Below are 26,407 nucleotides of genomic sequence, written 5' to 3'. Positions count from 1 at the left end.
TCTCCACATGCTCAGTTCTGATAGATAAGTGTGTGTGAAAGCCGTCCTTAACCTAACTTTTTGGGAACACAAAGTTTCTTTTCAGTTGCAAACTCCACTCCATACATATATATGGGAAGGTACTAGTTTAAACTCGGTTTTACAGTGAAAAATGCAGGTACTTCAAAACGGCAATAGGAAACATACTGAGAATCCAGAGTAAAAGTTTCTCCTGCAACATGTTCCCTTGGTGCTAGATGAACGAACGTCTCTCCACATGCTCATTTCTGAGAGATAACTGTGTGTGAAAGCCGTCCTTCATCTAACTTGTTGGGAACACAATGTTTCTTTTCAGTTGCAAACTCCACTCCATACATATATATGGGGAGGTACAAGCTCCAACTCGGTTTTACAGTGAATACTGCAGGAACTTCAAACCGGCACTAGGAAACAGACTGAGAAACTAGAGTAAAAGTTTCCCCTGCAACCCGTTCCCTTGGTGCTAGATGAACGAAAGTCTCTCCACATGCTCAGTTCTGAGAGATAAGTGTGTGTGAAAGCCATTCTTCACCTAGCTTGTTGGGAACACAAAGTTTCTTTTCAGTTGCAAACTCCACTCCATACATATATATGGGGAGGTACTAGCTCCAACTCGGTTTTACCGTGAAAACTGCAGGAACTTCAAACCGGCACTAGGAAACAGACTGAGAATCCAGAGTTAAAGTTTCTCCTGCAACCCGTTCTGTTGGTGCTAGATGAACGAACGTCTCTCCACTTGCTCAGTTCTGTGGGATAAGTGTGTGTGAAAGCCGTCCTTCACCTAGCTTGTTGGGAAAAAAAGTTTCTTTTCAGTTGCAAACTCCACTCCATACATATATATGGTGAGGTACTAGCTCCAACTCGGTTTTACACTGAAAACAGCAGGAAATTCAAACCGGCACTAGGAAACAGACTGAGAAACCAGAGTAAAAGTTTCTCCTGCAACCCGTTCCTTTGGTGCTAGATGCACGAACGTCTCTCCACATGCTAGTTTCTGAGAGATATGTGTGTGTCAAAGCCGTCCTTCACCTAGCTTGTTGGGAACACAAAGTTTCTTTTCAGTTGCAAACTCCTCTCCATACATATATATGGGGTGGTACTAGCTCCAACTCTGTTTTACAGTGAAAACTGCAGGAACGTCAAACCGGCACTAGGAAACAGACTGCGAAACCAGAGTAAAAGTTTCTCCTGCAACCAGTTCCCTTGGTGCTAGATGAACGAACATCACCCCACATGCTCAGTTCTGAGAGATAAGTGTGTGTGAAAGCCGTCCTTCACCTAGCTTGTTGGGAACACAAAGTTTCTTTTCAGTTGCAAACTCCACTCCATACATATATATGGGGAGGTACTAGCTCCAACTCGGTTTTACAGTGAAAACTGCAGTAACTTCAAACCGGCACTATTAAACAGACAGAGAATCCAGAGTAAAAGTTTCTCCTGCAACCCATTCCCTTGGTGCTAGATGAACGAACGTCTCTACACTTGCTCAGTTCTGAGAGATAAGTGTGTGTGAAAGCCGTCCTTCACCTAGCTTGTTGGGAACCCAAAGTTCTTTTCAGTTGCAAACTCCACTCCATACATATATATGGGGAGGAACTAGCTCCAAATCGGTTTTACAGTGAAAACTGCAGGAACTTCAAACCGGCACTAGGAAACAGACTGAGAAACCAGAGTAAAATTTTTCCCTGCAACCCGTTCCCTTGGTGCGAGATGAACGAACGTCTCTCCACATGCTCACTTCTGAGGGATAAGTGTCTGTGAAAGCCATCCTTCACCTAGCTTGTTGGGAACACAAAGATTCTTTTCAGGTGCAAACTCCACTCCATACATATATATGGGGAGGTACTAGCTCCAACTCGGTTTTACAGTGAAAACTGCAGGAACTTCAAACCGGCACTAGGAAACAGACTGAAATACCAGAGTAAAAATTTCCCCTGCAACCCGTTCCCTTGGTGCTACATGAACGAACGTCTCTCCACTTGCTCAGTTCTGAGAGAAAATTGTGTGTGAAAGCCGTCCTTCACCTAGCTTGTTGGGAACACAAAGTTTTTTCAGTTGCAAACGCCACTCCATACATATATATGGGGACGTACTAGCTCCAACTCGGTTTTACAGTGAAAACTGCAGGAAATTCAAACTGGCACTAGGAAACAGACTGAGAAACCAGAGTAAAAGTACCCTCTGCAACCCGTTCCCTTGGTGATAGATGAACGAACGTCCCTCCACATGCTCAGTTCTGAGAGATAAGTGTGTGTGAAAGCCGTCCTTCACCTAGCTTGTTGGGAACAAAAAGTTTCTTTTCAGTTGCAAAATTCACTCCATACATATATATGGGGAGGTACTAGATCCAACTCGGTTTTACACTGAAAACAGCAGGAACTTCAAACCGGCACTAGGAAACAGACTGAGAAACCACAGTAAAAGATTCTCCTGCAATCCATTCCCTTGGTGCTAGATGAACGAACGTCTCTACACTTGCTCAGTTCTGAGAGATAAGTGTGTGTGAAAGCCGTCCTTCACCTAGCTTGTTGGGAACACAAAATTCTTTTCAGTTGCAAACTCCACTCCATACATATATATGGGGAGGAACTAGCTCCAAATCGGTTTTACAGTGAAAATTGCAGGAACTTCAAACCGGCACTAGGAAACAGACTGAGAAACCAGAGTAAAAGTTTCCCCTGCAACCCGTTCCCTTGGTGCTAGATGAACGAACGTCTCTCCACATGCTCACTTCTGAGGGATAAGTGTGTGTGAAAGCCATCCTTCACCTAGCTTGTTGGGAACACAAAGATTCTTTTCAGGTGCAAACTCCACTCCATACATATATATGGGGAGGTACTAGCTCCAACTCGGTTTTACCGTGAAAACTGCAGGAACTTCAAACCGGCACTAGGAAACAGACTGAGAATCCAGAGTTAAAGTTTCTCCTGCAACCCGTTCTCTTGGTGCTAGATGAACGAACGACTCTCCACTTGCTCAGTTCTGAGGGATAAGTGTGTGTGAAAGCCGTCCTGCACCTAGCTTGTTGGGAACAAAAAGTTTCTTTTCAGTTGCAAAATTCACTCCATACATATATATGGGGAGGTACTAGATCCAACTCGGTTTTACACTGAAAACAGCAGGAACTTTAAACCGGCACTAGGAAACAGACTGAGAAACCAGAGTAAAAGTTTCTCCTGCAACCCGTTCCTTTGGTGCTAGATGCACGAACGTCTCTCCACATGCTAGGTTCTGAGAGATATGTGTGTGTGAAAGCCGTCGTTCACCTAGCTTGTTGGGAACACAAAGTTTCTTTTCAGTTGCAACCTCCACTCCATACATATATATGGGGAGGTAGTAGCTCCAACTCGGTTTTACAGTGAAAACTGCAAGAACTTCAAACCGGCACTAGGAAACAGACTGCGAAACCAGAGTAAAAGTTTCTCCTGCAACCAGTTCCCTTGTTGCTAGATGAACGAACGTCTCTCCACATGCTCAGTTCTGACAGTTAAGTGTGTGTGAAAGCCATCCTTCACCTTGCTTGTTGGGAACACAAAGTTTTTTTCAGTTGCAAACTCCATTCCATACATATATATGGGGAGGTACTAGCTCCAACTCGGTTTTACAGTGAAAACTGCAGGAACTTCAAACCGGCACTAGGAAACAGACTGAGAAACCACAGTAAAAGATTCTCCTGCAATCCGTTCCCTTGGTGCTAGATGAACGAACGTCTCTACACTTGCTCAGTTCTGAGAGATAAGTGTGTGTGAAAGCCGTCCTTCACCTAGCTTGTTGGGAAAACAAAGTTCTTTTCAGTTGCAAACTCCACTCCATACATATATATGGGGAGGTACTAGCTCCAACTCGGTTTTACAGTGAAAACTGCAGGAACTTCAAACCGGCACTAGGAAACAGACTGAAATACCAGAGTAAAAATTTCCCCTGCAACCCGTTCCCTTGGTGCTAGATGAACGAACGTCTCTCCACTTGCTCAGTTCTGAGAGATAATTGTGTGTGAAAGCCGTCCTTCACCTAGCTTGTTGGGAACACAAAGTTTCTTTTCACTTGCAAACTCCACTCCATACATATATATGGGGAGGTACTAGCTCCAACTCGGTTTTACAGTGAAAACTGCAGTAACTTCAAACCGGCACTAGGAAACAGACTGAGAAACCAGAGTAAAAGTTTCTCCTACAACCCGTTCCCTTCGTGCTAGATGAACGATCGTCTCTCCACATACTCAGTTCTGAGAGATAAGTGTGTGTCAAAGCCGTCCTTCACCTAGCTTGTTGGGAACACAAACTTTCTTTTCAGTTGCAAACTCCACTCCATACATATATATGGGGAGGTACTAGCTCCAACTCGGTTTTACAGTGAAAACTGCAGGAACTTCAAACCGGCACTAGGAAACAGACTGAGAAACCAGAGTAAAAGATTCTCCTGCAACCCGTTCCCTTGGTGCTAGATGAACGAACGTCTCTCCACATGCTCAGTTCGGAGAGAAAAGTGTGTGTGAAAGCCGTCCTTCACCTAGCTTGTTGGGAACACAAACTTTCTTTTCAGTTGCAAACTCCACTCCATACATATATATGGGGAGGTACAAGCTCCAACTCGATTTTACAGTGAAAACTGCAGGAACTTCAAACCGGCACTAGGAAACAGACGGAGACACCAGAGCAAAAGATTCTCCTGCAAACCGTTCCCTTGTTGCTAGATGAACGAACGTCTCTCCACATGCTCAGTTCTGATAGATAAGTGTGTGTGAATCCGTCCTTCACCTAACTTGTTGGGAACACAAAGTTTCTTTTCAGGTGCAAACTCCACTCCATACATATATATGGGGAGGTACTAGCTCCAACTCGGTTTTACAGTGAAAACTGCAGGTACTTCAAAACTGCACTAGGAAACAGACTGAGAATCCAGAGTATAAGTTTCTCCTACAACATGTTTCCTTGGTGCTAGATGAACGAACTTCACCCCACATGCTCAGTTCTGAGAGATAAGTGTGTGTGAAAGCCGTCCTTCACCTAGCTTGTTAGGAACACAAAGTTTTTTTCAGTTGCAAACTCCATTCCATACATTTATATGGGGAGATACTAGCTCCAACTCTGTTTTACACTGAAAACTGCAGGAACTTCAAACCGGCACTAGGAAACAGACTGAGAAACCACAGTAAAAGATTCTCCTGCAATCCGTTCCCTTGGTGCTAGATGAACGAACGTCTCTACACTTGCTCAGTTCTGAGTGATACGTGTGTGTGGATGCCGTCCTTCAATAGCTTGTTGGGAACACAAAGTTCTTTTCAGTTGCAAACTCCACTCCATACATATATATGGGGAGGATCTAGCTCCAACTCGGTTTTACAGTGAAAACTGCAGGAACTTCAAACCGGCACTAGGAAACAGACTGAGAAACCAGAGTAAAAGTTTCCCCTGCAACCCGTTCCCTTGGTGCTAGATGAACGAACGTCTCTCCACATGCTCACTTCTGAGAGATAAGTGTGTGTGAAAGCCATCCTTCACCTAGCTTGTTGGGAACACAAAGTTTCTTTTCAGGTGCAAACTCCACTCCATACATATATATGGGGAGGTACTAGCTCCAACTCGGTTTTACAGTGAAAACTGCAGGAACTTCAAACTGGCACTAGGAAACAGACTGAGAAACCAGAGTAAATGTTTCTCCTGCAACCCGTTCCCTTGGTGCTAGATGAACGATCGTCTCTCCACATGCTCAGTTCTGAGAGATAAGTGTGTGTGAAAGCCATCCTTCATCTAGCTTGTTGGGAACAAAAAGTTTCTTTTGAGTTGCAAACTCCACTCCATACATATATATGGGGAGGTACTAGCTCCAACTCGGTTTTACAGTGAAAACTGCAGGAACTTCAAACCGGCACTAGGAAACAGACTGAGAAACCAGAGTAATAGTTTCCCCTGCAACCCGTTCCCTTGGTGCTAGATGAACGAAAGTCTCTCCACGTGCTCACTTCTGAGAGATAAGTGTGTGTGAAAGCCATCCTTCACCTATCTTGTTGGGAACACAAAGATTCTTTTCAGGTGCAAAATCCACTCCATACATATATATGGGGAGGTACTAGCTCCAACTCGGTTTTACAGTGAAAACTGCAGGAACTTCAAATCGGCACTAGGAAACAGACTGAGAAACCAGAGTAATAGTATCCTCTGCAAACCGTTCCCCTGGTGATAGATGAACGAACGTCTCTCCACATGCTCAGTTCTGAGAATTATGTGTGTGTGAAAGCCGTCCTTCACCTAGCTTGTTGGAACACAAAGTTTCTTTTCACTTGCAAACCCCACTCCATACATATATATGGGGAGGTACTAGCTCCAACTCGGTTTTACAGTGAAAACTGCAGGAACTTCAAACCGGCACTAGGAAACAGACTGAGAAACCAGAGTAAAAGATTCTCCTGCAAACCGTTCCCTTGGTGCTAGATGAACGATCGTCTCTCCACATGCTCAGTTCGGAGAAATAAGTGTGTGTGAAAGCCGTCCTTCACCTAGCTTGTTGGGAACACAAACTTTCTTTTCAGTTGCAAACTCCACTCCATACATATATATGGGGAGGTACTAGCTCCAACTCGGTTTTACAGTGAAAACTGCAGGAACTTCAAACCGGCACTAGGAAACAGACTGAGAAACCAGAGCAAAAGATTCTCCTGCAAACCGTTCCCTTGGTGTTAGATGAACGAACGTCTCTCCACATGCTCAGTTCTGAGAAATAAGTGTGCGTGAAAGCCGTCCTTCACCTAGCTTGTTGGAACACAAAGTTTCTTTTCACTTGCAAACTCCACTCCATACATATATATGGGGAGGTACTAGCTCCAACTCGGTTTTACAGTGAAAACTGCAGGAACTTCAAACCGGCACTAGGAAACAGACTGAGAAACCAGAGTAAAAGTTTCTCCTACGACCCGTTCCCTTGGTGCTAAATGAAAGATCGTCTCTCCACATACTCAGTTCTGAGAGATAAGTGTGTGTGAAAGCCGTCCTTAACCTAGCTTGTTGGGAACACAAAGTTTCTTTTCAGTTGCAAACTCCACTCCATACATATATATGGGGAGGTACTAGCTCGAACTCGGTTTTACAGTGAAAACTGCAGTAACTTCAAACCGGCACTAGGAAACAGACAGAGAATCCAGAGTAAAAGTTTCTCCTGCAACCCGTTCCCTTGTTGCTAGGTGAACGAACGTCTCTCCACATGCTCAGTTCTGAGAGATAATTGTGTGTGAAAGCCGTCCTTCACCTAGCTTGTTAGGAACACAAAGTTTTTTTCAGTTGCAAACTCCATTCCATACATATATATGGGGAGGTACTAGCTCCAACTCGGTTTTACAGTGAAAACTGCAGGAACTTCAAACCGGCACTAGGAAACAGACTGAGAAACCACAGTAAAAGATTCTCCTGCAATCCGTTCCCTTGGTGCTAGATGAACGAACGTCTCTACACTTGCTCAGTTCTGAGAGATATGTGTGTGTGGATGCCGTACTTCACCTAGCTTGTTGGGAACACAAAGTTTCTTTTCAGTTGCAAACTCCACTCCATACATATATATGGGGAGGTACTAGCTCCAACTCGGTTTTACAGTGAAAACTGCAGGAACATCAAACCGGCACTAGGAAACAGACTGAGAATCAGGCGCAAAAGATTCTCCTGCAAACCGTTCCCTTGGTGCTAGATGAACGAACGTCTCTCCACATGCTCAGTTCTGATAGATAAGTGTGTGTGAAAGCCGTCCTTCACATAACTTGTTGGGAATACAAAGTTTCTTTTCAATTGCAAACTCCAATCCATACATACATATGGGGAGGTACTAGCTCCAACTCGGTTTTACAGTGAAAACTGCAGGTACTTCAAAACGGCACTAGGAAACAGACTGAGAATCCAGAGTAAAAGTTTCTCCTACAACATGTTTCCTTGGTGCTAGATGAACGAACGTCTCTCCACATGCTCAGTTCTGAGAGATAACTGCGTGTGAAAGCCATCCTTCACCTAACTTGTTGGGAACACAAAGTTTCTTTTCAGTTGTAAACTCCACTCCATATATATATATGGGGAGGTACAAGCTCCAACTCGATTTTACAGTGAAAACTGCAGGAACTTCAAACCGGCACTAGGAAACAGACTGAGAAACCAGAGCAAAAGATTCTCCTGCAAACCGTTCCCTTGGTGCTAGATGAACGAACGTCTCTCCACATGCTCAGTTCTGATAGATAAGTGTGTGTGAAAGCCGTCCTTAACCTAACTTTTTGGGAACACAAAGTTTCTTTTCAGTTGCAAACTCCACTCCATACATATATATGGGAAGGTACTAGTTTAAACTCGGTTTTACAGTGAAAAATGCAGGTACTTCAAAACGGCAATAGGAAACATACTGAGAATCCAGAGTAAAAGTTTCTCCTGCAACATGTTCCCTTGGTGCTAGATGAACGAACGTCTCTCCACATGCTCATTTCTGAGAGATAACTGTGTGTGAAAGCCGTCCTTCATCTAACTTGTTGGGAACACAATGTTTCTTTTCAGTTGCAAACTCCACTCCATACATATATATGGGGAGGTACAAGCTCCAACTCGGTTTTACAGTGAATACTGCAGGAACTTCAAACCGGCACTAGGAAACAGACTGAGAAACTAGAGTAAAAGTTTCCCCTGCAACCCGTTCCCTTGGTGCTAGATGAACGAAAGTCTCTCCACATGCTCAGTTCTGAGAGATAAGTGTGTGTGAAAGCCATTCTTCACCTAGCTTGTTGGGAACACAAAGTTTCTTTTCAGTTGCAAACTCCACTCCATACATATATATGGGGAGGTACTAGCTCCAACTCGGTTTTACCGTGAAAACTGCAGGAACTTCAAACCGGCACTAGGAAACAGACTGAGAATCCAGAGTTAAAGTTTCTCCTGCAACCCGTTCTGTTGGTGCTAGATGAACGAACGTCTCTCCACTTGCTCAGTTCTGTGGGATAAGTGTGTGTGAAAGCCGTCCTTCACCTAGCTTGTTGGGAACAAAAAGTTTCTTTTCAGTTGCAAACTCCACTCCATACATATATATGGTGAGGTACTAGCTCCAACTCGGTTTTACACTGAAAACAGCAGGAAATTCAAACCGGCACTAGGAAACAGACTGAGAAACCAGAGTAAAAGTTTCTCCTGCAACCCGTTCCTTTGGTGCTAGATGCACGAACGTCTCTCCACATGCTAGTTTCTGAGAGATATGTGTGTGTCAAAGCCGTCCTTCACCTAGCTTGTTGGGAACACAAAGTTTCTTTTCAGTTGCAAACTCCTCTCCATACATATATATGGGGTGGTACTAGCTCCAACTCTGTTTTACAGTGAAAACTGCAGGAACGTCAAACCGGCACTAGGAAACAGACTGCGAAACCAGAGTAAAAGTTTCTCCTGCAACCAGTTCCCTTGGTGCTAGATGAACGAACATCACCCCACATGCTCAGTTCTGAGAGATAAGTGTGTGTGAAAGCCGTCCTTCACCTAGCTTGTTGGGAACACAAAGTTTCTTTTCAGTTGCAAACTCCACTCCATACATATATATGGGGAGGTACTAGCTCCAACTCGGTTTTACAGTGAAAACTGCAGTAACTTCAAACCGGCACTATTAAACAGACAGAGAATCCAGAGTAAAAGTTTCTCCTGCAACCCATTCCCTTGGTGCTAGATGAACGAACGTCTCTACACTTGCTCAGTTCTGAGAGATAAGTGTGTGTGAAAGCCGTCCTTCACCTAGCTTGTTGGGAACCCAAAGTTCTTTTCAGTTGCAAACTCCACTCCATACATATATATGGGGAGGAACTAGCTCCAAATCGGTTTTACAGTGAAAACTGCAGGAACTTCAAACCGGCACTAGGAAACAGACTGAGAAACCAGAGTAAAATTTTTCCCTGCAACCCGTTCCCTTGGTGCGAGATGAACGAACGTCTCTCCACATGCTCACTTCTGAGGGATAAGTGTCTGTGAAAGCCATCCTTCACCTAGCTTGTTGGGAACACAAAGATTCTTTTCAGGTGCAAACTCCACTCCATACATATATATGGGGAGGTACTAGCTCCAACTCGGTTTTACAGTGAAAACTGCAGGAACTTCAAACCGGCACTAGGAAACAGACTGAAATACCAGAGTAAAAATTTCCCCTGCAACCCGTTCCCTTGGTGCTACATGAACGAACGTCTCTCCACTTGCTCAGTTCTGAGAGAAAATTGTGTGTGAAAGCCGTCCTTCACCTAGCTTGTTGGGAACACAAAGTTTTTTCAGTTGCAAACGCCACTCCATACATATATATGGGGATGTACTAGCTCCAACTCGGTTTTACAGTGAAAACTGCAGGAAATTCAAACTGGCACTAGGAAACAGACTGAGAAACCAGAGTAAAAGTACCCTCTGCAACCCGTTCCCTTGGTGATAGATGAACGAACGTCCCTCCACATGCTCAGTTCTGAGAGATAAGTGTGTGTGAAAGCCGTCCTTCACCTAGCTTGTTGGGAACAAAAAGTTTCTTTTCAGTTGCAAAATTCACTCCATACATATATATGGGGAGGTACTAGATCCAACTCGGTTTTACACTGAAAACAGCAGGAACTTCAAACCGGCACTAGGAAACAGACTGAGAAACCACAGTAAAAGATTCTCCTGCAATCCATTCCCTTGGTGCTAGATGAACGAACGTCTCTACACTTGCTCAGTTCTGAGAGATAAGTGTGTGTGAAAGCCGTCCTTCACCTAGCTTGTTGGGAACACAAAATTCTTTTCAGTTGCAAACTCCACTCCATACATATATATGGGGAGGAACTAGCTCCAAATCGGTTTTACAGTGAAAATTGCAGGAACTTCAAACCGGCACTAGGAAACAGACTGAGAAACCAGAGTAAAAGTTTCCCCTGCAACCCGTTCCCTTGGTGCTAGATGAACGAACGTCTCTCCACATGCTCACTTCTGAGGGATAAGTGTGTGTGAAAGCCATCCTTCACCTAGCTTGTTGGGAACACAAAGATTCTTTTCAGGTGCAAACTCCACTCCATACATATATATGGGGAGGTACTAGCTCCAACTCGGTTTTACCGTGAAAACTGCAGGAACTTCAAACCGGCACTAGGAAACAGACTGAGAATCCAGAGTTAAAGTTTCTCCTGCAACCCGTTCTCTTGGTGCTAGATGAACGAACGACTCTCCACTTGCTCAGTTCTGAGGGATAGGTGTGTGTGAAAGCCGTCCTGCACCTAGCTTGTTGGGAACAAAAAGTTTCTTTTCAGTTGCAAAATTCACTCCATACATATATATGGGGAGGTACTAGATCCAACTCGGTTTTACACTGAAAACAGCAGGAACTTTAAACCGGCACTAGGAAACAGACTGAGAAACCAGAGTAAAAGTTTCTCCTGCAACCCGTTCCTTTGGTGCTAGATGCACGAACGTCTCTCCACATGCTAGGTTCTGAGAGATATGTGTGTGTGAAAGCCGTCGTTCACCTAGCTTGTTGGGAACACAAAGTTTCTTTTCAGTTGCAACCTCCACTCCATACATATATATGGGGAGGTAGTAGCTCCAACTCGGTTTTACAGTGAAAACTGCAAGAACTTCAAACCGGCACTAGGAAACAGACTGCGAAACCAGAGTAAAAGTTTCTCCTGCAACCAGTTCCCTTGTTGCTAGATGAACGAACGTCTCTCCACATGCTCAGTTCTGACAGTTAAGTGTGTGTGAAAGCCATCCTTCACCTTGCTTGTTGGGAACACAAAGTTTTTTTCAGTTGCAAACTCCATTCCATACATATATATGGGGAGGTACTAGCTCCAACTCGGTTTTACAGTGAAAACTGCAGGAACTTCAAACCGGCACTAGGAAACAGACTGAGAAACCACAGTAAAAGATTCTCCTGCAATCCGTTCCCTTGGTGCTAGATGAACGAACGTCTCTACACTTGCTCAGTTCTGAGAGATAAGTGTGTGTGAAAGCCGTCCTTCACCTAGCTTGTTGGGAAAACAAAGTTCTTTTCAGTTGCAAACTCCACTCCATACATATATATGGGGAGGTACTAGCTCCAACTCGGTTTTACAGTGAAAACTGCAGGAACTTCAAACCGGCACTAGGAAACAGACTGAAATACCAGAGTAAAAATTTCCCCTGCAACCCGTTCCCTTGGTGCTAGATGAACGAACGTCTCTCCACTTGCTCAGTTCTGAGAGATAATTGTGTGTGAAAGCCGTCCTTCACCTAGCTTGTTGGGAACACAAAGTTTCTTTTCACTTGCAAACTCCACTCCATACATATATATGGGGAGGTACTAGCTCCAACTCGGTTTTACAGTGAAAACTGCAGTAACTTCAAACCGGCACTAGGAAACAGACTGAGAAACCAGAGTAAAAGTTTCTCCTACAACCCGTTCCCTTCGTGCTAGATGAACGATCGTCTCTCCACATACTCAGTTCTGAGAGATAAGTGTGTGTCAAAGCCGTCCTTCACCTAGCTTGTTGGGAACACAAACTTTCTTTTCAGTTGCAAACTCCACTCCATACATATATATGGGGAGGTACTAGCTCCAACTCGGTTTTACAGTGAAAACTGCAGGAACTTCAAACCGGCACTAGGAAACAGACTGAGAAACAAGAGTAAAAGATTCTCCTGCAACCCGTTCCCTTGGTGCTAGATGAACGAACGTCTCTCCACATGCTCAGTTCGGAGAGAAAAGTGTGTGTGAAAGCCGTCCTTCACCTAGCTTGTTGGGAACACAAACTTTCTTTTCAGTTGCAAACTCCACTCCATACATATATATGGGGAGGTACAAGCTCCAACTCGATTTTACAGTGAAAACTGCAGGAACTTCAAACCGGCACTAGGAAACAGACGGAGACACCAGAGCAAAAGATTCTCCTGCAAACCGTTCCCTTGTTGCTAGATGAACGAACGTCTCTCCACATGCTCAGTTCTGATAGATAAGTGTGTGTGAATCCGTCCTTCACCTAACTTGTTGGGAACACAAAGTTTCTTTTCAGGTGCAAACTCCACTCCATACATATATATGGGGAGGTACTAGCTCCAACTCGGTTTTACAGTGAAAACTGCAGGTACTTCAAAACTGCACTAGGAAACAGACTGAGAATCCAGAGTATAAGTTTCTCCTACAACATGTTTCCTTGGTGCTAGATGAAGGAACTTCACCCCACATGCTCAGTTCTGAGAGATAAGTGTGTGTGAAAGCCGTCCTTCACCTAGCTTGTTAGGAACACAAAGTTTTTTTCAGTTGCAAACTCCATTCCATACATTTATATGGGGAGATACTAGCTCCAACTCTGTTTTACACTGAAAACTGCAGGAACTTCAAACCGGCACTAGGAAACAGACTGAGAAACCACAGTAAAAGATTCTCCTGCAATCCGTTCCCTTGGTGCTAGATGAACGAACGTCTCTACACTTGCTCAGTTCTGAGTGATACGTGTGTGTGGATGCCGTCCTTCAATAGCTTGTTGGGAACACAAAGTTCTTTTCAGTTGCAAACTCCACTCCATACATATATATGGGGAGGATCTAGCTCCAACTCGGTTTTACAGTGAAAACTGCAGGAACTTCAAACCGGCACTAGGAAACAGACTGAGAAACCAGAGTAAAAGTTTCCCCTGCAACCCGTTCCCTTGGTGCTCGATGAACGAACGTCTCTCCACATGCTCACTTCTGAGAGATAAGTGTGTGTGAAAGCCATCCTTCACCTAGCTTGTTGGGAACACAAAGTTTCTTTTCAGGTGCAAACTCCACTCCATACATATATATGGGGAGGTACTAGCTCCAACTCGGTTTTACAGTGAAAACTGCAGGAACTTCAAACTGGCACTAGGAAACAGACTGAGAAACCAGAGTAAATGTTTCTCCTGCAACCCGTTCCCTTGGTGCTAGATGAACGATCGTCTCTCCACATGCTCAGTTCTGAGAGATAAGTGTGTGTGAAAGCCATCCTTCATCTAGCTTGTTGGGAACAAAAAGTTTCTTTTGAGTTGCAAACTCCACTCCATACATATATATGGGGAGGTACTAGCTCCAACTCGGTTTTACAGTGAAAACTGCAGGAACTTCAAACCGGCACTAGGAAACAGACTGAGAAACCAGAGTAATAGTTTCCCCTGCAACCCGTTCCCTTGGTGCTAGATGAACGAAAGTCTCTCCACGTGCTCACTTCTGAGAGATAAGTGTGTGTGAAAGCCATCCTTCACCTATCTTGTTGGGAACACAAAGATTCTTTTCAGGTGCAAAATCCACTCCATACATATATATGGGGAGGTACTAGCTCCAACTCGGTTTTACAGTGAAAACTGCAGGAACTTCAAATCGGCACTAGGAAACAGACTGAGAAACCAGAGTAATAGTATCCTCTGCAAACCGTTCCCCTGGTGATAGATGAACGAACGTCTCTCCACATGCTCAGTTCTGAGAATTATGTGTGTGTGAAAGCCGTCCTTCACCTAGCTTGTTGGAACACAAAGTTTCTTTTCACTTGCAAACCCCACTCCATACATATATATGGGGAGGTACTAGCTCCAACTCGGTTTTACAGTGAAAACTGCAGGAACTTCAAACCGGCACTAGGAAACAGACTGAGAAACCAGAGTAAAAGATTCTCCTGCAAACCGTTCCCTTGGTGCTAGATGAACGATCGTCTCTCCACATGCTCAGTTCGGAGAAATAAGTGTGTGTGAAAGCCGTCCTTCACCTAGCTTGTTGGGAACACAAACTTTCTTTTCAGTTGCAAACTCCACTCCATACATATATATGGGGAGGTACTAGCTCCAACTCGGTTTTACAGTGAAAACTGCAGGAACTTCAAACCGGCACTAGGAAACAGACTGAGAAACCAGAGCAAAAGATTCTCCTGCAAACCGTTCCCTTGGTGTTAGATGAACGAACGTCTCTCCACATGCTCAGTTCTGAGAAATAAGTGTGCGTGAAAGCCGTCCTTCACCTAGCTTGTTGGAACACAAAGTTTCTTTTCACTTGCAAACTCCACTCCATACATATATATGGGGAGGTACTAGCTCCAACTCGGTTTTACAGTGAAAACTGCAGGAACTTCAAACCGGCACTAGGAAACAGACTGAGAAACTAGAGTAAATGTTTCTCCTGCAACCCGTTCCCTTGGTGCTAGATGAACGATCGTCTCTCCACATGCTCAGTTCTGAGAGATAAGTGTGTGTGAAAGCCGTCCTTCATCTAGCTTGTTGGGAACAAAAAGTTTCTTTTCAGTTGCAAACTCCACTCCATACATATATATGGGGAGGTACAAGCTCCAACTCGATTTTACAGTGAAAACTGCAGGAACTTCAAACCGGCACTAGGAAACAGACGGAGACACCAGAGCAAAAGATTCTCCTGCAAACCGTTCCCTTGTTGCTAGATGAACGAACGTCTCTCCACATGCTCAGTTCTGATAGATAAGTGTGTGTGAATCCGTCCTTCACCTAACTTGTTGGGAACACAAAGTTTCTTTTCAGGTGCAAACTCCAATCCATACATATATATGGGAAGGTACTAGCTCCAACTCGGTTTTACAGTGAAAACTGCAGGTACTTCAAAACTGCACTAGGAAACAGACTGAGAATCCAGAGTATAAGTTTCTCCTACAACATGTTTCCTTGGTGCTAGATGAACGAACTTCACCCCACATGCTCAGTTCTGAGAGATAAGTGTGTGTGAAAGCCGTCCTTCACCTAGCTTGTTAGGAACACAAAGTTTTTTTCAGTTGCAAACTCCATTCCATACATTTATATGGGGAGATACTAGCTCCAACTCTGTTTTACAGTGAAAACTGCAGGAACTTCAAACCGGCACTAGGAAACAGACTGAGAAACCACAGTAAAAGATTCTCCTGCAATCCGTTCCCTTGGTGCTAGATGAACGAACGTCTCTACACTTGCTCAGTTCTGAGAGATACGTGTGTGTGGATGCCGTCCTTCACCTAGCTTGTTGGGAACACAAAGTTCTTTTCAGTTGCAAACTCCACTCCATACATATATCTGGGGAGGATCTAGCTCCAACTCGGTTTTACAGTGAAAACTGCAGGAACTTCAAACCGGCACTAGGAAACAGACTGAGAAACCAGAGTAAAAGTTTCCCCTGCAACCCGTTCCCTTGGTGCTAGATGAACGAACGTCTCTCCACATGCTCACTTCTGAGAGATAAGTGTGTGTGAAAGCCATCCTTCACCTAGCTTGTTGGGAACACAAAGTTTCTTTTCAGGTGCAAACTCCACTCCATACATATATATGGGGAGGTACTAGCTCCAACTCGGTTTTACAGTGAAAACTGCAGGAACTTCAAACTGGCACTAGGAAACAGACTGAGAAACCAGAGTAAATGTTTCTCCTGCAACCCGTTCCCTTGGTGCTAGATGAACGATCGTCTCTCCACATGCTCAGTTCTGAGAGATAAGTGTGTGTGAAAGCCATCCTTCATCTAGCTTGTTGGGAACAAAAAGTTTCTTTTCAGTTGCAAACTCCACTCCATACATATATATGGGGAGGTACTAGCTCCAACTCGGTTTTACAGTGAAAACTGCAGGAACTTCAAACCGGCACTAGGAAACAGACTGAGAAACCAGAGTAATAGTTTCCCCTGCAACCCGTTCCCTTGGTGCTAGATGAACGAAAGTCTCTCCACGTGCTCACTTCTGAGAGATAAGTGTGTGTGAAAGCCATCCTTCACCTATCTTGTTGGGAACACAAAGATTCTTTTCAGGTGCAAAATCCACTCCATACATATATATGGGGAGGTACTAGCTCCAACTCGGTTTTACAGTGAAAACTGCAGGAACTTCAAATCGGCACTAGGAAACAGACTGAGAAACCAGAGTAATAGTATCCTCTGCAAACCGTTCCCCTGGTGATAGATGAACGAACGTCTCTCCACATGCTCAGTTCTGAGAATTATGTGTGTGTGAAAGCCGTCCTTCACCTAGCTTGTTGGAACACAAAGTTTCTTTTCACTTGCAAACCCCACTCCATACATATATATGGGGAGGTACTAGCTCCAACTCGGTTTTACAGTGAAAACTGCAGGTACTTCAAAACTGCACTAGGAAACAGACTGAGAATCCAGAGTATAAGTTTCTCCTACAACATGTTTCCTTGGTGCTAGATGAACGAACTTCACCCCACATGCTCAGTTCTGAGAGATAAGTGTGTGTGAAAGCCGTCCTTCACCTAGCTTGTTAGGAACACAAAGTTTTTTTCAGTTGCAAACTCCATTCCATACATTTATATGGGGAGATACTAGCTCCAACTCTGTTTTACAGTGAAAACTGCAGGAACTTCAAACCGGCACTAGGAAACAGACTGAGAAACCACAGTAAAAGATTCTCCTGCAATCCGTTCCCTTGGTGCTAGATGAACGAACGTCTCTACACTTGCTCAGTTCTGAGAGATACGTGTGTGTGGATGCCGTCCTTCACCTAGCTTGTTGGGAACACAAAGTTCTTTTCAGTTGCAAACTCCACTCCATACATATATATGGGGAGGATCTAGCTCCAACTCGGTTTTACAGTGAAAACTGCAGGAACTTCAAACCGGCACTAGGAAACAGACTGAGAAACCAGAGTAAAAGTTTCCCCTGCAACCCGTTCCCTTGGTGCTAGATGAACGAACGTCTCTCCACATGCTCACTTCTGAGAGATAAGTGTGTGTGAAAGCCATCCTTCACCTAGCTTGTTGGGAACACAAAGTTTCTTTTCAGGTGCAAACTCCACTCCATACATATATATGGGGAGGTACTAGCTCCAACTCGGTTTTACAGTGAAAACTGCAGGAACTTCAAACTGGCACTAGGAAACAGACTGAGAAACCAGAGTAAATGTTTCTCCTGCAACCCGTTCCCTTGGTGCTAGATGAACGATCGTCTCTCCACATGCTCAGTTCTGAGAGATAAGTGTGTGTGAAAGCCATCCTTCATCTAGCTTGTTGGGAACAAAAAGTTTCTTTTCAGTTGCAAACTCCACTCCATACATATATATGGGGAGGTACTAGCTCCAACTCGGTTTTACAGTGAAAACTGCAGGAACTTCAAACCGGCACTAGGAAACAGACTGAGAAACCAGAGTAATAGTTTCCCCTGCAACCCGTTCCCTTGGTGCTAGATGAACGAAAGTCTCTCCACGTGCTCACTTCTGAGAGATAAGTGTGTGTGAAAGCCATCCTTCACCTATCTTGTTGGGAACACAAAGATTCTTTTCAGGTGCAAAATCCACTCCATACATATATATGGGGAGGTACTAGCTCCAACTCGGTTTTACAGTGAAAACTGCAGGAACTTCAAATCGGCACTAGGAAACAGACTGAGAAACCAGAGTAATAGTATCCTCTGCAAACCGTTCCCCTGGTGATAGATGAACGAACGTCTCTCCACATGCTCAGTTCTGAGAGATAAGTGTGTGTGAAAGCCATCCTTCATCTAGCTTGTTGGGAACAAAAAGTTTCTTTTCAGTTGCAAACTCCACTCCATACATATATATGGGGAGGTACTAGCTCCAACTCGGTTTTACAGTGAAAACTGCAGGAACTTCAAACCGGCACTAGGAAACAGACTGAGAAACCAGAGTAATAGTTTCCCCTGCAACCCGTTCCCTTGGTGCTAGATGAACGAAAGTCTCTCCACGTGCTCACTTCTGAGAGATAAGTGTGTGTGAAAGCCATCCTTCACCTATCTTGTTGGGAACACAAAGATTCTTTTCAGGTGCAAACTCCACTCCATACATATATATGGGGAGGTACTAGCTCCAACTCGGTTTTACAGTGAAAACTGCAGGAACTTCAAATCGGCACTAGGAAACAGACTGAGAAACCAGAGTAATAGTATCCTCTGCAAACCGTTCCCCTGGTGATAGATGAACGAACGTCTCTCCACATGCTCAGTTCTGAGAATTATGTGTGTGTGAAAGCCGTCCTTCACCTAGCTTGTTGGAACACAAAGTTTCTTTTCACTTGCAAACCCCACTCCATACATATATATGGGGAGGTACTAGCTCCAACTCGGTTTTACAGTGAAAACTGCAGGAACTTCAAACCGGCACTAGGAAACAGACTGAGAAACCAGAGTAAAAGATTCTCCTGCAACCCGTTCCCTTGGTGCTAGATGAACGATCGTCTCTCCACATGCTCAGTTCGGAGAAATAAGTGTGTGTGAAAGCCGTCCTTCACCTAGCTTGTTGGGAACACAAACTTTCTTTTCAGTTGCAAACTCCACTCCATACATATATATGGGGAGGTACTAGCTCCAACTAGGTTTTACAGTGAAAACTGCAGGAACTTCAAACCGGCACTAGGAAACAGACTGAGAAACCAGAGCAAAAGATTCTCCTGCAAACCGTTCCCTTGGTGTTAGATGAACGAACGTCTCTCCACATGCTCAGTTCTGAGAAATAAGTGTGCGTGAAAGCCGTCCTTCACCTAGCTTATTGGAACACAAACTTTCTTTTCACTTGCAAACTCCACTCCATACATATATATGGGGAGGTACTAGCTCCAACTCGGTTTTACAGTGAAAACTGCAGGAACTTCAAACCGGCACTAGGAAACAGACTGAGAAACCAGAGCAAAAGATTCTCCTGCAAACCGTTCCCTTGGTGTTAGATGAACGAACGTCTCTCCACATGCTCAGTTCTGAGAAATAAGTGTGCGTGAAAGCCGTCCTTCACCTAGCTTGTTGGAACACAAAGTTTCTTTTCACTTGCAAACTCCACTCCATACATATATATGGGGAGGTACTAGCTCCAACTCGGTTTTACAGTGAAAACTGCAGGAACTTCAAACCGGCACTAGGAAACAGACTGAGAAACCAGAGTAAATGTTTCTCCTGCAACCCGTTCCCTTGGTGCTAGATGAACGATCGTCTCTCCACATGCTCAGTTCTGAGAAATAAGTGTGTGTGAAAGCCGTCCTTCACCTAGCTTGTTGGAACACAAAGTTTCTTTTCACTTGCAAACTCCACTCCATACATATATATGGGGAGGTACTAGCTCCAACTCGGTTTTACAGTGAAAACTGCAGGAACTTCAAACCGGCACTAGGAAACAGACTGAGAAACCAGAGAAAAAGATTCTCCTGCAACCCGTTCCCTTGGTGCTAGATGAACGATCGTCTCTCCACATGCTCAGTTCGGAGTGATAAGTGTGTGTGAAAGCCGTCCTTCACCTAGCTTGTTTTGAACACAAAGATTCTTTTCAGTTGCAAACTCCACTCCATACATATATATGGGGAGGTACTAGCTCCAACTCGGTTTTACAGTGAAAACTGCAGGAACTTAAAACCGGCACTAGGAAACAGACTGAGAAACCTGAGCAAAAGATTCTCCTGCAAACCGTTCCTTTGGTGCTAGATGAACGAACGTCTCTCCACATGCTCAGTTCTGATAGATAAGTGTGTGTGAAAGCCGTCCTTCACCTAACTTGTTGGGAACAAAAAGTTTCTTTTCATTTGCAAACTCCAATCCATACATATATATGGGGAGGTACTAGCTCCAACTCGGTTTTACAGTGAAAACTGCAGATACTTCAAAACGGCACTAGGAAACAGACTGAGAATCCAGAGTAAAAGTTTCTCCTACAACATGTTTCCTTGGTGCTGATGAACGAACGTCTCTCCACATGCTCAGTTCTGATAGATAAGTGTGTGTAAGCCGTCCTTCACCTAACTTGTTGGGAACACAAAGTTTCTTTTCAGTTGCAAACTCCACTCCATACATATATATGGGAAGGTACAAGCTTAAACTCGGTTTTACAGTGAAAACTGCAGGTACTTCAAAACGGCAATAGGAAACAGACTGAGAATCCAGAGTAAATGTTTCTCCTGCAACATGTTCCCTTGGTGCTAGATGAACGAACGTCTCTCCACATGCTCATTTCTGAGAGATAACTGTGTGTGAAAGCCGTCCTTCATCTAACTTGTTGGGAACACAATGTTTCTTTTCAGTTGCAAACTCCACTCCATACATATATATGGGGAGGTACAAGCTCCAACTCGGTTTTACAGTGAAAACTGCAGGAACTTCAAACCGGCACTAGGAAACAGACTGAGAAACCAGAGTAAAATTTTCTCCTGCAACCAGTTCCATTGGAGCTAGATGAACGAACGTCACCCCACATGCTCAGTTCTGAGAGATAAGTGAGTGTGAAAGCCGTCCTTCACCTAGCTTGTTGGGAACACAAAGATTCTTTTCAGTTGCAAACTCCACTCCATACATATATATGTGGAGGTACTAGCTCCAACATGTTTTTACAGTGAAAACTGCAGTAACTTCGAACCGGCACTATTAAACAGACAGAGAATCCAGAGTAAAAGTTTCTCCTGCAACCCGTTCCCCTGGTGCTAGATGAACGAACGTTTCTACACTTGCTCAGTTCTGAGAGATAAGTGAGTGTGAAAGCCGTCCTTCACCTAGCTTGTTGGGAACCCAAAGTTCTTTTCAGTTGCAAACTCCACTCAATACATATATATGGGGAGGAACTAGCTCCAAATCGGTTTTACAGTGAAAACTGCAGGAACTTCAAACCGGCACTAGGAAACAGACTGAGAAACCAGAGTAAAAGTTTCCCCTGCAACCCGTTCCCTTCGTGCTAGATGAACGAACGTCTCTCCACATGCTCAATTCTGATGGATAAGTGTGTGTGAAAGCCATCCTTCACCTAGCTTGTTGGGAACACAAAGATTCTTTTCAGGTGCAAACTCCACTCCATACATATATATGGGGAGGTACTAGCTCCAACTCGGTTTTACAGTGAAAACTGCAGGAACTTCAAACCGGCACTAGGAAACAGACTGAAATACCAGAGTAAAAATTTCCCGTGCAACCCGTTCCCTTGGTGCTAGATGATCGAACGTCTCTCCACTTGCTCAGTTCTGAGAGATAATTGTGTGTGAAAGCCGTCCTTCACCTAGCTTGTTGGGAACACAAAGTTTCTTTTCAGTTGCAAACTCCACTCCATACATATATATGGGGAGGTACTAGCTCCAACTCGATTTTACATTGAAAACTGCAGGTACTTCAAAACGTCACTAGGAAACAGACTGAGAATCCAGAGTAAAATTTTCTCCTGCAACCCGTTCCCTTGGTGCTAGATGAACGAACGTCTCTCCACATGCACAGCTATGAGAGATAACTGTGTGTGAAAGCCGTCCTTAACCTAGCTTGTTGGGAACACAAAGTTTCTTTTCATTTGCAAACTCCACTCCATACATATATATGGGGAGGTACTAGCTCCAACTCGGTTTTACAGTGAAAACTGCTGGTACTTCAAACCGGCACTAGGAAACAGACTGAAATACCAGAGTAAAAGTTTCTCCTGCAACCCGTTCCGTTTGTGCTAGATGAACGAACGTCTCTCTACATGCTCAGTGTTGAGAGATAAGTGTGTGTGAAAGCCGTCCTTCACCTAGCATGTTGGGAACAAAAAGTTTTTTTCAGTTGCAAACGCCAATCCATACATATATATGGGGACATACAAGCTCCAACTCGGTTTTACAGTGGAAACTGCAGGAAATTCAAACCGGCACTAGGAAACAGACTGAGAAACCAGAGTAAAAGTATCCTCTGCAACCCGTTCCCTTGGTGATAGATGAACGAACGTCCCTCCACATGCTCAGTTCTGAGAGATAAGTGTGTGTGAAAACCGTCCTTCACCTAGCTTGTTGGGAACAAAAAGTTGCTTTTCAGTTGCAAACTCCACTCCATACATATATATGGGGAGGTACTAGCTCCAACTCGGTTTTACACTGAAAACAGCAGGAACTTCAAACCGGCACTAGGAAACAGACTGAGAAACCAGAGTAAAAGTTTCTCCTGCAACCCGTTCCTTTGGTGCTAGATGCACGAACGTCTCTCCACATGCTAGGTTCTGAGAGATATGTGCGTGTGAAAGCCGTCCTTCACCTAGCTTGTTGGGAACACAAAGTTTCTTTTCAGTTGCAAACTCCACTCCATACACATATATGGGGAGGTACTAGCTCCAACTCGGTTTTACAGTGAAAACTGCAGGAACTTCAAACCGGCACTAGGAAACAGACTGCGAAACCAGAGTAAAAGTTTCTCCTGCAACCAGTTCCCTTGTTGCCAGATGAACGAACGTCTCTCCACATGCTCAGTTCTGACAGTTAAGTGTGTGTGAAAGCCATCCTTCACCTTGCTTGTTGGGAACACAAAGTTTTTTTCAGTTGCAAACTCCATTCCATACATATATATGGGGAGGTACTAGCTCCAACTCGGTTTTACAGTGAAAACTGCAGGAACTTCAAAACGGCAATTGGAAACAGACTGAGAATCCAGAGTAAAAGTTTCTCCTGCAACATGTTCCCTTGGTGCTAGATGAACGAACGTCTCTCCACATGCTCATTTCTGAGAGATAACTGTGTGTGAAAGCCGTCCTTCATCTAACTTGTTGGGAACACAATGTTTCTTTTCAGTTGCAAACTCCACTCCATACATATATATGGGGAGGTACAAGCTCCAACTCGGTTTTACAGTGAAAACTGCAGGAACTTCAAACCGGCACTAGGAAACAGACTGAGAAACCAGAGTAAAAGTTTCTCCTGCAAACAATTCCCTTGGTGCTAGATGAACGAACGTCACCCCACATGCTCAGTTCTGAGAGATAAGTGAGTGTGAAAGCCGTCCTTCACCTAGCTTGTTGGGAACACAAAGATTCTTTTCAGTTGCAAACTCCACTCCATACATATATATGGGGAGGAACTAGCTCCAAATCGGGTTTACAGTGAAAACTGCAGGAACTTCAAACCGGCACTAGGAAACAGACTGAGAAAGCAGAGTAAAAGTTTCCCCTGCAACCCGTTCCATTGGTGCTAGATGAACGAACGTCTCTCCACATGCTCACTTCTGAGGGATAAGTGTGTGTGAAAGCCATCCTTCACCTAGCTTGTTGGGAACACAAAGATTCTTTTCAGGTGCAAACTCCACTCCATACATATATATGGGGAGGTACTAGCTCCAACTCGGTTTTACAGTGAAAACTGCAGTAACTTCAAACCTGCACTAGGAAACAGACTGAAATACCAGAGTAAAAATTTCCCCTGCAACCCGTTCCCTTGGTGCTAGATGAACGAACGTCTCTCCACTTGCTCAGTTCTGCGAGACAATTGTGTGTGAAAGCCGTCCTTCACCTAGCTTGTTGGGAACACAAAGATTCTTTTCACTTGCAAACTCCACTCCATACATATATATGGGGAGGTACTAGCTCCAACTCTGTTTTACAGTGAAAACTGCAGGAACTTCAAACCGGCACTAGGAAACAGACTGAGAAACCAGAGTAAAAGTTTCTCCTACAACCCGTTCCCTTGGTGCTAGATGAACGATCGTCTCTCCACATACTCAGTTCTGAGAGATAAGTGTGTGTCAAAGCCGTCCTTCACCTAGCTTGTTGGGAACACAAACTTTCTTTTCAGTTGCAAACACCACTCCATACATATATATGGGGAGGTACTAGATCCAACTCTGTTTTACAGTGAAAACTGCAGGAACTTCAAACCGGCACTAGGAAACAGACTGAGAAACCAGAGTAAAAGATTCTCCTGCAACCCGTTCCCTTGGTGCTAGATGAACGAACGTCTCTCCACATGCTCAGTTCGGAGAGAAAAGTGTGTGTGAAAGCCGTCCTTCACCTAGCTTGTTGGGAACACAAACTTTCTTTTCAGTTGCAAACTCCACTCCATACATATATATGGGGAGGTACAAGCTCCAACTCGGTTTTAAAGTGAAAACTGCAGGAACTTCAAACCGGCACTAGGAAACAGACGGAGACACCAGAGCAAAAGATTCTCCTGCAAACCGTTCCCTTTGTGCTAGATGAACGAACGTCTCTCCACATGCTCAGTTCTGATAGATAAGTGTGTGTGAAAGCCGTCCTTCACCTAACTTGTTGGGAACACAAAGTTTCTTTTCAGGTGCAAACTCCAATCCATACATATATATGGGGAGGTACTAGCTCCAACTCGGTTTTACAGTGAAAACTGCAGGAACTTCAAACCGGCACTAGGAAACAGTCTGAGAAACCAGAGTAAATGTTTCTCCTGCAACCCGTTCCCTTGGTGCTAGATGAACGATCGTCTCTCCACATGCTCAGTTCTGAGAGATAAGTGTGTGGGAAAGCCGTCCTTCATCTAGCTTGTTGGGAACACAAAGTTTCTTTTCACTTGCAAACTCCACTCCATACATATATATGGGGAGGTACTAGCTCCAACTCGGTTTTACAGTGAAAACTGCAGGAACTTCAAACCGGCAATAGGAATCAGACTGAGAAACCACAGTAAAAGATTCTCCTGCAATCCGTTTCCTTGGTGCTAGATGAACGAACGTCTCTACCCTTGCTCAGTTCTGAGAGATAAGTGTGTGAAAGCCGTCCTTCACCTAGCTTGTTGGGAACACAAAGTTCTTTTCAGTTGCAAACTCCACTCTATACATATATATGGGGAGGAACTAGCTCCAACTCGGTTTTACAGTGAAAACTGCAGGTACTTCAAAACTGCACTAGGAAACAGACTGAGAATCCAGAGTAAAAGTTTCTCCTACAACATGTTTCCTTGGTGCTAGATGAACGAACTTCACCCCACATGCTCAGTTCTGAGAGATAAGTGTGTGTGAAAGCCGTCCTTCACCTAGCTTGTTAGGAACACAAAGTTTTTTTCAGTTGCAAACTCCATTCCATACATATATATGGGGAGGTACTAGCTCCAACTCGGTTTTACAGTGAAAACTGCAGGAACTTCAAACCGGCACTAGGAAACAGACTGAGAAACCACAGTAAAAGATTCTCCTGCAATCCGTTCCCTTGGTGCTAGATGAACGAACGTCTCTCCACATGCTCAGTTCTGAGAGATATGTGTGTGTGGATGCCGTCCTTCACCTAGCTTGTTGGGAACACAAAGTTCTTTTCAGTTGCAAACTCCACTCCATACATATATATGGGGAGGAACTAGCTCCAACTCGGTTTTACAGTGAAAACTGCAGGAACTTCAAACCGGCACTAGGAAACAGACTGAGAAACCAGAGTAAAAGTTTCCCCTGCAACCCGTTCCCTTGGTGCTAGATGAACGAACGTCTCTCCACATGCTCACTTCTGAGAGATAAGTGTGTGTGAAAGCCATCCTTCACCTAGCTTGTTGGGAACACAAAGTTTCTTTTCAGGTGCAAACTCCACTCCATACATATATATGGGGAGGTACTAGCTCCAACTCGGTTTTACAGTGAAAACTGCAGGAACTTCAAACCGGCACTAGGAAGCAGACTGAGAAACCAGAGTAAATGTTTCCCCTGCAACCCGTTCCCTTGGTGCTAGATGAACGATCGTCTCTCCACATGCTCAGTTCTGAGAGATAAGTGTGTGGGAAAGCCGTCCTTCATCTAGCTTG

The sequence above is a fragment of the Camelus bactrianus genome, chromosome 36, assembly GCF_048773025.1.
Source record: "Camelus bactrianus isolate YW-2024 breed Bactrian camel chromosome 36, ASM4877302v1, whole genome shotgun sequence".
Taxonomy (NCBI): Eukaryota; Metazoa; Chordata; class Mammalia; order Artiodactyla; family Camelidae; genus Camelus; species Camelus bactrianus.
This window is presented reverse-complemented; position numbering follows the sequence as displayed.